The 15,356-nt window shown below is 39.6% G+C and overlaps 1 protein-coding gene across 1 annotated transcript in view; it reads right to left on the bottom strand.

Annotated features, from left to right (window-relative positions):
• The window catches only part of LOC100656962 (centrin-4), an 88,316-nt gene extending 74,287 nt beyond the window's left edge, over positions 1-14,029 (bottom strand). Inside the window, exon 1 of the mRNA XM_064285377.1 lies at positions 11,938-14,029. The gene's annotated coding sequence lies outside the window, so the exon portion shown is untranslated. The remainder of the gene's footprint in view (positions 1-11,937) is intronic.
• Positions 14,030-15,356: the final 1,327 nt, after the last annotated feature.

The following is a 15,356-nucleotide window of genomic DNA, read 5'->3' as shown; positions in this document are numbered from 1 at the left end:
ATGTTTATTGCAGCACTGTTTAAAATAGCAAAAAAATGGAAGCAACCAAGGTGCCCATTAATGGATAAATAGATAAATAAATTATGGTATATTCACACAATGGAATACTACACAGCGGTAAAGAACAGTGAGGAATCTGTGAAACATTTCATAGCATGGAGGAACCTGGAAGGCATTATGCTGAGTGAAATTAGTCAGTTGCAAAAGGACAAAATGTTGTACAAGACCGCTATTATAAGATCTTGAGAAATAGTATAAACTGAGAACACATTCTTTTGCGGTTACTAGAGGGGGGAGGGAGGTAGGGTGGGAGAGGGGCATTCACTAATTAGATAGTAGATAAGAACTACTTTAGGTGAAGGGAAAGACAGCACACAATACAGGGGAGGTCAGCACAATTGGACTAAACCAAAAGCAAAGAAGTTTCCTGAATAAACAGAATGTTTCAAAGGTCAGTGTAGCAGGGGCAGGGGTAGGGGTCTGGGGACCACGGTTTCAGGGGACTTCTAAGTCAATTGGCATAGTAAAATCTATTAAGAAAACATTCTGCATCCCACTTTGAAGAGTGGCGTCTGGGGTCTTAAACGCTAGCAAGCAGCCATCTGAGATGCATCAGTTGGTCTCAGCTCACCTGGATCAAAGGAGAATGAAGAACACCAAGGACATAAGGCGATTATGAGCCCAAGAGACAGAAAGAGCCACATGAATCAGAGACTACATCATCCTGAGACCAGAAGAACTAAATGGTGCCCGAACACAACCGATGACCCTCTGACAGGGAACACAACAGAGAATCCCTGAAGGAGCAGGAGAGCAGTGGTATGCAGACCACAAATTCTCACAAAAAGACCAGACTTAATGGTCTGACTGAGACTAGAAGGACCCCAGTGGTCATGGCCCCCAGACTTCCTGTTGGCCCAGGACAGGAACCATTCCCAAAGCCAACTCTTCAGACAAGGATTGGACTGGACAATGGGTTGGAGAGGGATGCTGGTGAGGAGTGAGCTTCTTGGTTCAGGTGGACACAAGACTACGTTGGCATCTCCTGCCTGGAGAGGAGATGACAGGGTAAAGGGGGTTAGAAGCTGGCGAAATGGACATGAAAAGAGAGAGTGGAGAGAAAGAACAGGCTGTCTCATTAGGAGGAATGTAATTGGAAGTATGTAGCAAGACGTATATAAGTTTTTGTGTGAGAGAATGACTTGATTTGTAAACTTTCACTTAAAGCACAATAAAAATTATAAAAAAATTTTTTTAAAAAACACAAGAAAGTAAAAAAAAAAATTCCAGAATACCAGTGATTTCTCACTCTTCTTAATTCTCATTTAAAGGATTAGCTTATATTGAAATGTGTTACACAGGAGAGATGTAAAGAATTTTTTGAAAAATTAAGTATCACATGTGTTTTACAAAATCTTGTGTTTCTATATTTCACTTGTATTAAATTGAATATGCAATCGGTCAAGCTAATAGGAAACACTTCGTTTGAAACTTTTATTGGTTTTTACTAAAAGCAAAATTTACCTCTACTATTTTGAACCCTGGTTGCATAGTGGTTAGGAGCTACGGCTGCTAACCAAAAAGTCAGGAGTTTGAATCCGCCAGGTGCTCCTTGGAAACCCTAAGGGTCAGTTCTACTCTGTCCTATAGGGTTGCTATGAGTCGGAATTGACTCAATGGCAAGGGGTTTGGTTTTTTGGTTTATACTTACATTGTTAACCACCATATGTAAGAAATCAGAGAAGTATGTTTTACTCTATTTTTGAAAGTAGAAATTTAATGACAAAATTATAACACTTAATAAAAAATACACATAGAAACTCAGGAGAAAAGTAAATGGAATATGAACTAAAGAGAAACGTGTTAAGTCAATTTTTCATAGTGACAAATAAAAACAGCAATACTGATGGTGAATTGGCATCAGTGATTAAATATTATGCTTCATAAGTTAATTCATGGCATAGAAGTTTATTCAGTTTTTCAAATATGCATAGCATATGTTTGGGACAGTAAATTTCTCTCTCCCTTTCTCACTTTATCTCTCTATACACACACAGACACACACACACATTTAATTTCTTTATGCCCAGCCTACCGGAGAACACTGTTTTCTGGTTCAATTCACTTCAACAAATGTTTTTTAGTGCCCTCTATCAGGTTTTTTATCAAGTTTTTTATCAAGTTAAGTAAGACTTTTGTCCTCCAGGAACTTACAGTCTAATGGAAGAAACAAATTATGCATGCAAATAATTATAATAAGTAAAAGCATATAGCCTTTCAGAATAGATTACACTTCAAGGTAAAGAATGTGAAAATCCTCACAACTAGACCAGTTAGCAACATCATGATAAACTGAGAAAAAATTGAAGTTGTCAAGGATTTCATTCTACTTGGATCAAATATTAACTCCCGTGGAAGTAGCAGTGAAGAAATCAAACAACATACACATTGTGCAAATCTGCTGTGGAAGACCTCTTTAATGTTCCAAAAAGCAAAAATGTCGATTTGATGACTAAGGTGCACCTGACCCAAGCATGGTCTTTCAATAGCCTCATATACACATGAAAGTTGGATAATGAAAAAAGAATTGACTCATTTGAATCATGGCGTTGGCCAAGAATATTGAACGAACAAGTCAGTCTTATAAGAAAAAGCAGAATGTTCCTTAGAAGTGAGGATGGCTAAACTTCATCTTTGTTACTTCGAGTGTGTCATCAGAAAAGACCAACTCCCTAGAAAAGAACTGAAACCTTTGGTGAGATGGATCGACACAATAGCCACACATCAAACACATCAAAGATTGGGCTCAGACACATTAAAGATTGTGAGGATGGCGCAGGACCAGGCAACAATTCATTCTCTTACACATAAGTTCTCCATGAGTCGGAGCCATGAGTCGGAGCCAACTGGGCAGCAACTCACAAGAGTAAAAGTCCATTGATGAGGCATTTGGTGTTATAGCAGTTCAAGAGGTGTCATTTTGGTTGGAGATACCAAGAAAATTTTCATAGAGAAAGTGTCATTCAGTATAGGCTTTACAGGGTGGTGAGATTTTGATAGATAGAAACAATGGGAGAGAAACTAATAGGAATTGTGTGAAATCAATAGCACGGGCAATGACACACAGACAGCCATGTGTAGAGGGATTATGAACAAGTTTATTTAGCTGGAAAGTAAAAAGAGGCAAGTAGCTGGGGACAAAAGCCTGGGAAGATAAGTGGAACCGTAAGACAGAGAATTATACTTTATTCAGAAGAGAATGCAGATTCTTTGGAGATTCTGGAGGAAGAGTGTGGAACGCTCAAAGGTTATTTTGAAATCAGGCTATAGGTTAGACTGTAGCTGCAGAGGTTGATTAGTAGGTATTTGCATTGCCTAGAAAAACAAAGGAGGCAGTGGAAATGGAAAAGAGGACACAAAGGCCAGAGATATTTCAGAAGCAGAATATTTAGGACTTGGTAGTCAGCTGAACTTGGAAGCAAAAGGAGTTAGTAACTTTTTGGTTACAGCCTGGTAATAGATGGCTAAACTGAACTAGCTTAGGCAGAAGGGGTTCACAAAACCCAGAAGGTGCTAAAACCAAGCCAAAGGGGTAACAAGAACCAGAGACCCAAATGCCTCATGTTTCTCATCTCCAGTCCTCCCTGCAAGCTGACTTCAACATCTCTCTGCAGAAGAGCTTTCTCTACATGGTAAAGTCATGGTCATATATCTGCTGCGGTCTGTATCTTTGAGACTCTACCACAGAGAAACAGGCAGACATTGCTTCCTTCTCAATGTCAAATATGCCAGGAAATAATAGTAACATTTTTTAAATGCTAAGCTATTTACATGTATTATATCATTTAATACTGATAACAGCACTATGGAGTAGGTGCTATTATTATCCTGACTTTATGGTTGAAGAAACTGATATCACCTAGCTAGAGGGTGATAGCCCAGAGATTGAAACCCTGCCATTTGATTCCAGTATCAACCCACTGACCACTATGAACTATTGCTCTTCATTGGCACAGCTTGGATTAAGTGCCCACACTTGAGTCAATCAACTGAGGCTGGAGAACATAGACTCCTGTAAAATGATGGCCATGTAGATAGACAGGATGGAACAGTTTTTAAAGAAGGGGGACTTGTAGACAGAAAAGCTTCTAAACAAACAAACAAAAACCCCATTGTATTGATCAGCTTGCTGAAAGACAAATTATCAGATTTTGGGGACTTGCTTACTTTGTACTGATAGCTCATATAAGTAGATGCTTCCACCAGGTAAGTGGAACTGAAAGTGCTGTGCAGCAAGATGGAGGCTAAATTTATAAATCTAGGAGTTATTCTTAAAACAGAGGTCATAAGGCAAAGGAGTGGATTTTTGTTGAGGAAGGAAGCATAGAGAGGGTTCTAAAATGAAAGATAGGGCGGGAGAGCTTCGTGGGGGAATTTGAGAAAGGACCTTGGGAAATACTTTGAGGAGCAGGAAAAAAAAAAAAAAAAAAAGGCAGTAATAATGGAAGCAGAGAAAAACCCATCAGAAAGGGAGGAAAAGACGAGAGAAGAGAATCCAAAATAGAAGAACACCGTAAGGTAAAAGAATGATAACAGTACCATCCTAACACAGAGGAGGACAATAATAATAATAATCTAATTGGAAGACAGTCACTAATATTCACTTTTCAGAAAAGTGTGGGAAGGAAAATTCAAACTGCAATGGTTTAAAAAGTGGGGAGGGCAATGAGTCAGGAAGAGGTGTAGCCTCGTCTTTGAAGAGGCTCAGTGGTAAAGGTGGAAGAAGGTGTTTTACGATATGGGAGCCCTAAGTCTGTCATAGGCTCAGGGGGAGAGCCAACAGAAGACGAGAAACCACCTGTAGGGAGCTCTGAGGTGGAAGGCCTAGTAGTACCTAACCTACCCAGAACCTAGCTATCTAGCAGCTTCACTTATCCAGAATACAAGCAAGAATCAAGAAGCAAAAATGGCTTCCACAGCCAAAATAAATGTCATTATATTGATTCAATAAAATTCACAGGCTTTATGTAAAAGAAAACTGCTTTGATTCTTTTGCAGAATTAAATCAATCTTATTCGCCTCTAGGTCAGAGACCGAGAAATGTTTCTCTAGACTAGCAACAGGAAATCACACTCAAACCCACATATACCTATAATAAAAGGTTCAATTAAGTCCCCAATTTAATTAACTAAGGATACCAAATCTTACAGGACACAAAGTGGCCACAGGGCTGGAACAGATATAGCACATTTCAGCATGACAGGGTCGCTATGAGTCAGAATCGATTTGATGGCAATGGGGTTTCTTGACTACAAAGTCCCTTGGAATAGGGGTGTGAGTGTGGACAAGCAGATAAAATTAATGCTGTGCGTACACAGTAGAATTTCTTTATCTGGAGGCTTAATTCTTGCTACAATCCTGCCCTTTTATACTAGGTGTTCAATCACTATTCTAGAACTTATAGTAGTACCATATGTCATTCCACTTAATTAGAAGGTTTACAAATATTGAGCTAACCTGGTTCTTGAACCAAACTCCACATCAGCAGGGCACATCAGTGTACAATCAGTGCCCACCAAAAAAACTCGTTGCCATTCAGTCAATTCCAACTCATAAAGACTCTACATAACAGAGTAAAACTGCTCCATAGGGTTTCCGAGGCTGTAATCTTTATAGAAGCAGACTGCCACATCTTTCTCCCCTAGAGCCGCTGGTGGGTTCAAATCACCAACCTTTCGGTTAGCAGCGAAGCACTTAACCACTGTGCCACCAGGGCGCCACAATCAGTGCCCAGGTGTCCTCAAAAAATACCTCTACTGGCAGGTCTCCAATGCTCTAGAAAGTCCATTTCCACTCTATGCTGAATATTCTCTGTTGCCTCCTGCATCCCTTCCAGTCTTCTCCTCCCTGCTCTATTCCCTTGGAGGTTGGTCTGTGTGGACTATGCAAAAAGATCTATTTTTGCCTTCTGGACTCCAGTGGGGTTCAACAAACAAATAGGAGGCACTTAAAAGACTTTGGATTGTGAGAGGAGTATGAGGTCAGGTGCTTACTCCTCTGTCTCCCTCTTTGCAGTCTGTAAATTAGCTGCCGTCTCCTATCCAGGCCACAGCTCCTGTTAGCACAACTGCTCACTCTCCTTGCCCTTTCAGACCTATGGGTGTTAATGGCTTCCACTGTTACCAGCTCCAAAGTACTGCAGGGTGCTTGCTTTTTTACATCCTACCCAACCTTTTTTTTTTAAAAAATAATATTTATTGTGTTTAAGGTAAAAGTTTATAGAGCAAATTAGGTTCCCATTTAATAATTTCTACACAAATTATTCAGTGATACTGTTTACATTTTTTACAAAGTGTAATCAATCTCATTCATTCCACTCTGGCTGTACCATTTCTGTACCCAAACTTTTGTTTTTAAAATTATCTTACCCAGCTTGAGGAGTCATTTATTTCCCCTGACTTCACTGGTAACACTGTCAAGGCAGGTAGGTTTCAATTCCTGTGGCAACTCTAATCAACCGTTAAAGGCCACTTGGATCAGTTTGTTGTGAAGGATTCTGAGAACACATCCTGGGTTTTAGTGATGGATGGTGTCGTGGATTGAATTGTGTCCCCCGAAAACACCTGTCAACTTGGCTAAGCCACGATTCCCAGTATAATGTGAATTGTCCATTTTGTCATCTAAAGGATTCTCCTGTGTTTTGTAAATCGTACTTCTATGATGTTGATGAGGTAGGATTAGCGGCAGTTTTGTTAATAAGGCAGGACTCAATCTACAAGATTAGATTGTGTCTTAAACCAATCTCTTTTGAGATATAAAAGAGAAGAGCAAGCAGAGAGACAGTGGGACCTCATACCACCAAGAAACAGGAGCCAGGAGAACAGCGCATCTTTTTGACCTTGGGTCCCCGCACTGAGAAGCTCCTCGACCAGGGAAGACTGATGACAAGCACATTCCCCAGAGCCAGCAGAGAGAGAAAGACTTCCCTTGTAGTTAGCACCATGAATTTGGAATTCTAGCATCCTAAACTGTGAGAGAATAAATTTCTGTTTGTTAAAGCCATCCACTTGTGGTATTTCTGCTATAGCAGCACTAGATAACTAAGACAGATGGGTAAGGATTGATTGGGTGCATGATGGTACCTGTGGATCCATCTTAGAGTTCCCTAGAGAAAAAGAACAAATTCTTTCAGTTTGGTTTTAATCTTCTTAGGACCTGGGCCTGAGATGATCATGACTGTTAAAATCTACAAAAATGATTTTACATATAATAGAAATTTTAAAGAGTTACCTCATGGGACTGTGGGGAGCTGTCAAGTCTGAAATCTGTAGGTCAGGCAACAGGCTGGAGATTCCTGCAGCCTTGTGTCCCAGAATCCATATGTCAGGCAATGGAAAGAAGTGGAGTTCTGGCAACATGTCTACTTATAGTCTGGAGGCAGAATGTACCTTAGGGAAAACTCCTTTTTTGCTCTTAAGGCTTTCAACTGATTGGATGAAACCCACCCACATTATGGGAAGTAATCTGCTTTACTGAAAGCCAATTAATTTAACCACAAGTACCTCTTTCATAACAGCAACTAGACTAGTGTTTGACCAAACAACTGGACACCATAGCCTTGCCAATTTGACACATAAAATTAACCATCATGGGTACCTCCGAGTCTTCATTTTTAGGAGCTTCAGCTATTCCCATATAATATTGCAAAGTCATTCAGATGATGAGGGGGGAAATTCTACCTCCTTCAGCAGAAGTTTACTAATTTTGTAAACTTGTGCAATTGTGTAACCTTCTCTGAGCTTAAGTTCTCCCATCAGTAAAATGTGGATGATAATACCTACATCCCAGGTTTGTTGTAGGAATTAAAAAAGAAATGAAAAACACTTGACATAGTGTCTGGCACCTAATGGGGACCCAATATATGTAAGTTTACATTCTTAAGTAGCTGAGGTCCTTTCTCTGAATAACTAGGGGACATTACACAGCTTTCACACCAGGTGATAAAAATCCTTATTTTGATTTTAACAATCATGCTCATCTCATGCCCAGGTCCTCAGAAGATCTGAAACCAAATCTAAAGGGATTTGTTACAAGTAGGCACATGGGAAGCAGAATGCAATGATGCAGTGATGGCTGACAGAAGATGCTAGATGGCTAGCAAAGGAGAAGGAAACTAAAAGAAAGCTAAAAAGGTAAAAACAAAATACCACACATACAAATAATAGCAGCATTCAGGTCAATATAGTGCAGGGTACTTCAATCTGCCCAGACAATGGTGGCCTTGAGCAATCAAAAAAAAAGTTTAAATCCATTTGGCATACTAACTTTGAAAAAGGTAGAACACATACAGTGCATTTTGGAAAGATTTCTATCCAAAAGTATTAAAATATCTACCAATTATCTAAAGAGCCCTCCTGCAGTTTGTTGGCCAGTTTGTGCTCCCTAATTGGTCAGTTCTTCAGTATCTAGAGAAATTTCTTGAATGTTCAATTACCCATTCCCCACTGTTACCGTTGCCAAAATTCCTGAAATTCCTATCCATCCTAATAGGAAAGGACAGCTAAAGACTCTAGCCCCACCAGGGATCATGGGTCAAGGATGCCAAACCAGTGACGTGGAAGCTGCTGGCGCTCTCTTCTCTTCCCCTTCAGTACTCAGACTCTTCATTTCACTCTGTGCCTCCCAAATTCTCCCAGATTCTGCTGCTACTTACTCCTTGTGGCCAGACTCTGAGTTTTGGGCAATGTAACATTCTGACCATTTCTTCAGGGTTAATATGTTAGTGGAAAAGCCAAGTGAACCTTCCTTTGATCCAAGAGAACTTGTGCCCTACTTAGCAGCCCTCTGGGATCATGTGTCAAACACTGTTGTCTGATTCTTTCTCATGCAAGAAGCAGTAATTACACAGCTTATCTCGAACAAGTTACTGTGCTCAGCTTTGTAGGGGATGCGAAGTTGTGTTGTGGCTGATGTTGATAAGCTTCCAGTCTGATGAAGAAGACATGCATAAGTGCTACAAACTACAGTTAAAGAAAACATTTTGATAAACCCATTTGTCCCCATGTAGCAATGAGCCCACTCGAAAACCTCATGCATGTCATTCTAGGCCTTCCTGAGAACTACGAAAACACTGAGAACTCTGAGATCTGGATCACCCTTCCATGAGGGAAGCCAGTGAAAGGAGAGTTTACAATTTGTGTTTTGAACCAACCAGAGGGGTAAACTCAGAATCTGGCTTCACTTGAGGAATTTCCTTATTTTCACCCTATGTATCTAGCTCTTTAAATTTCTGCTCAGAGATTTACTGAAGTCACTTTTGAGTGACATAGTTCTTCCTTGCGTGGCAAGGAACAAGTTCAGTTTGTTTTGTATTGTTTTTTGGCCAACTTTCTTGGTCTTGTATTTCGATTTGTCATTTGAAACAATGCTAGTAACATAAAAGCTGTGAAGTAGCAGTTGATCTGGACTGTGAAGGATGAGTAAAGTTCTGCCAGGTGAAGATGAGAAGTTAGGGCTTTCCAGGTATAGCAGGTCTAATTCTTTATAGATCATAGCCTCTGGTGTGAAGAAATGTAACTTTTTAAAATTTTCTATAACCAATCTTAGCTTTACCTTGAGCTGTTATTTCGCCTGATGTCTCAAAACACAATTTAGTTGGTTCCAGGCAATTTCTATCATTTCAGTGTGTTTCCCAGTTATTTCAGATTTAAGCATGGTCAGTCAATCAGGGTTTTTCCCCAACCTCTCATCTTCCCCAAGTAGCATCTGCGTTTGGGGGATTGTCTTAGGCCAGATTCCCTAGAAGTCAGCCTCTAATGTGGGGCTTCTTGTGCAAGTGATTGATTGAGGGAGTGCTCTCAGGAGAAAGCTGTAAGGAAGTGAGGGAAGCTGGATACCGCAGAGGAAGAAGCTAAGCAAAGATGAGATTTCAACTGAAATCGAGCCTCAACTTGAAGGGGAGACCTAGAGTGTGAATTGCTCCACAAAGCCTCCTGAGGCAGAGGGCCAGGTTTTTATACCCCATATCAGTCAGCCACTGGCTGCATGCCACTCCCTTGGAGGCATGTAATTTTCCAGGTATTTCTGGACAGTTCCCAGCTGAGAGCAAGTCTCTGGAGAAGAGTGTTAGCAGCCAGCACTCACAGCATTTGGAAATGGGTGCCCTGGCCAAATAAAGGGGATGGGTGGAACCAACAGTGTCTACTAGAAGCTTTCATAGTGTGCAAGCCTTGTGCCAGTGTCCTGAGTACTTGCTTCTACCATTCTGTCATCCAATGGTCTGCATTTATCAGCAGTTATTGACACTAGTCCTGCACAAATGTGCTGTTCTGTTTGTTTTTCAGGTGGCCATTGCCAACTGAGACTTACATGAGAACTCACCTGATCCCCACATATTCCCAATGCTGTAGCACCTCTGAATCCCAGCCTTGAAACCGCTACAGTCTCTCTGTCTCTCTCAGGTTATCCTCTCATCCCTCTCCATCCTGGGAAGTGCTAACTGCTCCCCTGCACCCTTGCAGGTGAACAAGGTCTGTGAGGCTGCATCAGGCTCTGTGTGGGTCTTCTTTGAGTCTCACTGCCATTTTTGAGCTACATCTTGGTACACAGAGCTCCCCAGTCATAGAATTCTGAAATGTATCAGGTTATTCTACTAAGTCACCCTCCAGGGTTTCAACCTCATAAGGAATCGAGGCATGCCCCTTCTCATCCACATGCTAGCCACTTTGTCTGAGTCTCTTTCCTGTCCTCTGCTTGCACAACACTTTTGTAGTTTCTGGGATGGTTCTTCATCTACTTTCTCTATCAAAACCCGTTGCCATCGAGTTGACCCAGACTCATGGCAGCTCCATGTATATCACAGTAGAACTGTGTTCCATAGGGTTTTCAGTAGATGATTTTTGGAAGCAGATCACCAGGCCTTTCTTCTGAGGCACCTCTAAGAGGGTTTGAACCTCCAACCTTTCCATTAGCAGCTAAGCATGTTAATTGTGTAGGCCAAGGACTCCTACTTCCTCTACAATGTCTTCTTATGTTATGCCTGGGATTTTTCTATTGATATTCAAAACTAAGCTTTTGGAACTAAAAAAAAAAAAAAACTTTCTGAAAAAAACAAAAAGTAGATTTTTTTTTTCTTTCATAACTATTATATTTGCTAAGGGATTTAACAGTCTATTCTGAAACATAAAAGCTGAATAACAATTATTTCTTTCTTTTCACATTTCTGCTTTAATAATCCTAGGCCTCCCTGAGGCAACAGATGCCTTCAATTAAATAATAGAGCAGCTCAAAGGAGGAAGTTTTCAGATGAGAGCGCACAGTTTAACATCTTAGGCTACTACCTTGCCAAAGACATGAGGCAACCACAGGAACAGAGGGTCAGAGAAGTACAGGCCCCATCTTGGGGAGAATTGGAGGATAGGATGTTTGCTAAAGAGGGGGAAGTGTGAGGAAAGCAAATAGACAAAACATGTGGAAAGAAGTTCAGATGACTGTTGTTTAAGATTTCAGTTTCAGATTTATTAGGGGAATCCCTAGATCACTTCACTTCCCCTGGGGCTGCTCTTCTGAGGGCATGTTAGGACTTGTAGGATCTGGATCCCAGAGAAGAGAATAGTCAGAAACCACATTAAATCTGTTCAAGATATTTAAAATATGCAGCAAGGAAACCATTGGCCTATGTCCAAATACATCAACAAACATTCCAAATGTCTATTTACCAGAGAATAATTAAAAAGACTTAAGAATTTAGTTCAAAATATAGCTAACAACTATATAAAAAGACTACTATGGAGCCAATAAAAGGAAGATATCCTTTTTTTTCATTATTATTCTGGCTTAAAAATGAATCCATTAACAAATTCTAGAAAGCCAAAATTAATGTAATGGCTTGGTTGAAAAGGGGCTTAGCAATTTAAATAAAAATACAACTGTGCATACCTTTCCCAGTGGGTACCCTCGGGGCACTTTTTTCTTTTTTCTCAGTTTCTTGTCTCTCTTCATCATCCTTCCTTTCCTTTCTCCTGACCACCTGGTCGTGTGTTCTGTCTACACTGCTTTTTGATGGGCTGGGCCATACCACTCAATTGGGGAGCTGCCAGCACATGGTTTACCTGGTCTGCACCATCACACTGATGGGTTCCCTCATGGCATTGTTTTTGTTGTTGTTATTGCTTTTTAATTTTTTGTCTTCAGCTTCTGTTTCTCTCCTCCGCTCTCTTCTTTCCCACACTCACTTAGCTCCACACATCACATCCCCCCCCCTTTCTTCCTGCATAAATGCACCACGTGCTGAACACCACACCCCCAAGTTGCACAGTTGCAGGCCACTGGACCCTGCCCTGTCAGGCCCAGCACGTGCCATAAATGACCCATCCCCATGCCTCCCTCTCTAGCGGACCTGCCCTGCTGCACCATAGGTGAATAACTGGCCCTGCCCACCTGGACAAGGTAGTAAGAAGTATCGTGCCCACAGACAAATAAACAACAAAGAACAGCCAGCCCACCTGACCAGACATAACCAAATAAAAGAAAAAAGCAGGATGAAATAAACAAATCTACAATCAATAAACAAAGAAAGTAATTCCCGAATGTCCCAAAGACAGCAGATGATATCAAAACATACTTTAAAAAGGACAGGATGACTCCAGAAAGTGCCCAAAATAAAACACCAGATGACCTTCCAGTAGAAGAAAAGGTACTAGAACTACCTGATAGAGAATACAAAACTCTAATATTCCAGGCTTTCCAAGAAATGAAGGAAAACACAGACGGAAATAAGGGAAAAATAGGCAAAAATCATGGAAAACACAGACAAAATCACGAAAAAGAGAGACAAAACAATGGAAGAATTCAAGAAAATAACACTGGAACAAAATGTCAAAATAAACAAGCAACTAGAAATCACACAAAGACCAAAATTAGAAATCCACAAGATGAACAGTGCCATAAGAGGTTTTAGGAGCAAATTTGAAACAATGGAAGGCAGGAGCAGCAAAATTGAAGACAAATCCTTGAATGCCAATTTGTTTGAGGAAAAACCAGAGAAAAGAATGAAGAAAAAATGAAGAAACCCTAAGAACAATGTGGGATACAATCAAAAGCAAAAATTTGCATGTGATCGGAGTTTCAGAACGGGGAGAAATGAAAAACACAGCGAGGATCATTGAAGATTTACTGACAAAAACTTCCCTAATATCATGAAAGATAAAAAGCCAACCATCCAAGAAGCTCAATGAACCCCATATAGGGTAGACCCCAGAAGAAAAACACAAAAACATATCATAATCACGCTCACTAAAGACAAAGACAAAGAAAGAATCTTGAGAGTAGCTCGAGAAAAACAAAAAGTCACATAGAGAGGGGTAAAAATAAGACTAAGCTCCGATTACTCTGCAGAAATCATGCAGGCAAGACGGCAATGGGATTACATATATAAGACGTGGAAAGAAAAAAATTGCCAGCCAAGAATAACACACCTGGCAAAACTCTCACTCAAATGCAATGGCAAAACTAGGACATTTCCAGATAAATAGAAATTAAGGGACTGTTTTTTTATATAAAAACCAAACTTACAAGGATTATTAAAAGGAGTCCTTTGGTTAGAGAACCAACAATATTAGACAACAGCCTGAATCTAGTATGCAAGACTGCATCAGCCAGACACCAACCTAGGTAATAAACTCTCAAGAATAAAACAAAACTAAAAGATTTACAACAGAGAAGCAGAGACGTAAATCTGTAAATGACAACATCAAAACAATAAAGGAGGTAATAAGCATTGTAGGTATAGAGTTTTCAAAATGGAGAGGAAGTCAAGGCAGTATCAAGCGATAAAACACTGGTTCAAACTGAGGAAGACAAAGGTAAATTTCAAGATAACAACAAATTTAACAAGCCAACTCACCAAAATAAAGAAGAAAAACATAAAGCCTCAGTAAACACAAAATCTACAAAGATGAAATAAACAACAACAGCAAAAAAATCCACAAACAAAAGGAACTCAGCACAGGAGCGTAAGAGAAACAAAGAAAACATCAGCACCACAAAAAAAAAAAAAAAAAAAAAGGCACTACAAAATGACAGCACTAAATTCACACCTATCAATAATCACACTGAGTGTAAATGGCTTAAATGTACCAATAAAGAGACAGAGAGTGACAGAATGGAAAGAAAAAACATGGCCCCTCAATATGCTGCCTACAAGAGGCACACATTAGACACAAAGACATAAATATATTAAAAATCAAGGGATGGAAAAAATATATCAGGCAAACAACAGTAAAAAAGAGCTGGCGTGGAAATACTAATCTCAAATAAGGTAGACTTTAAAATGAAATCCACCATAAAAGACAAAGAAGGACATTATATAAAGTTTAAAGAGACGATCCACCATTAAGAAGACATTATATAATGATTAAAGAGACAGTCTACCATGAAGACATAACCATAATAAATATCTACACACCCAACAACAGGGCTCCAAAATACATAAAACAAACTCTAATGGCCCTGAAAAGAGAAATTGAAAGTTCCACAATAATAGTAGGAGACTTCAACACATCACTCACAGTAAAAAGCATATAGAAAGAAACTCAACAAAGATACAAAAGATCTAATGGCCACAATCAACCAACTTGACTTCATAGACATATATAGAACACTCCACCCAACAGTAGCAAAGTACAAATTCTTTTCTAACATACATGAAATGTTTTCCTGAACAGACCACATCTTAGGTCACACAGCAACCCTCAACAAAATCCAAAACATTGAGATAATACAAAGTCTCTTCTGTGATCACATCATCGTAAAAGTAGAAATTAACAACACAAAGAGCAAGGAAAAAAAAAATACATGGAAACTGAATAATATCCTGCTTAAAAACCACTGGGTGATAGAAAAAATCAAAGATGGAATCAAAAAATTTCTAGAATTAAGCAAGAATGAAAACACATCATACAAAACACATCACAGCAAAGGCAGTCCTCAGAAGTCAATTTATAGCAATAGATGCACACATCAAAAAAGAAGGGACGAAATCAAAGCATTAGCTGCACAACTTGAACATATAAAAAGAGAACAGTAAATAAAAGAAGCCCACTGCCACCAGAAGAAAGGAAATAATAATAATAAAGATCAGAGCACAAATAAATGAAATAGAGAATAGAATAACGATAAAAAGAATCAAGACCAAAAGTCGATTTTTTGAAAGGATCAACAAAATTGACAAACCACTGGCCAAATTGACAAAAGAAAAACATAAGACAAAAATAACCCAAATAAGAAATGAAATAGGGGATATTATGACAGATCCAAGTGAAATACAAAGGATAATAACAGAGGACTATGAAAAAGTA

Source organism: Loxodonta africana, chromosome 5 (assembly GCF_030014295.1).
Source record: "Loxodonta africana isolate mLoxAfr1 chromosome 5, mLoxAfr1.hap2, whole genome shotgun sequence".
Lineage (NCBI taxonomy): Eukaryota > Metazoa > Chordata > Mammalia > Proboscidea > Elephantidae > Loxodonta > Loxodonta africana.
This window is presented reverse-complemented; position numbering and strand designations above follow the sequence as displayed.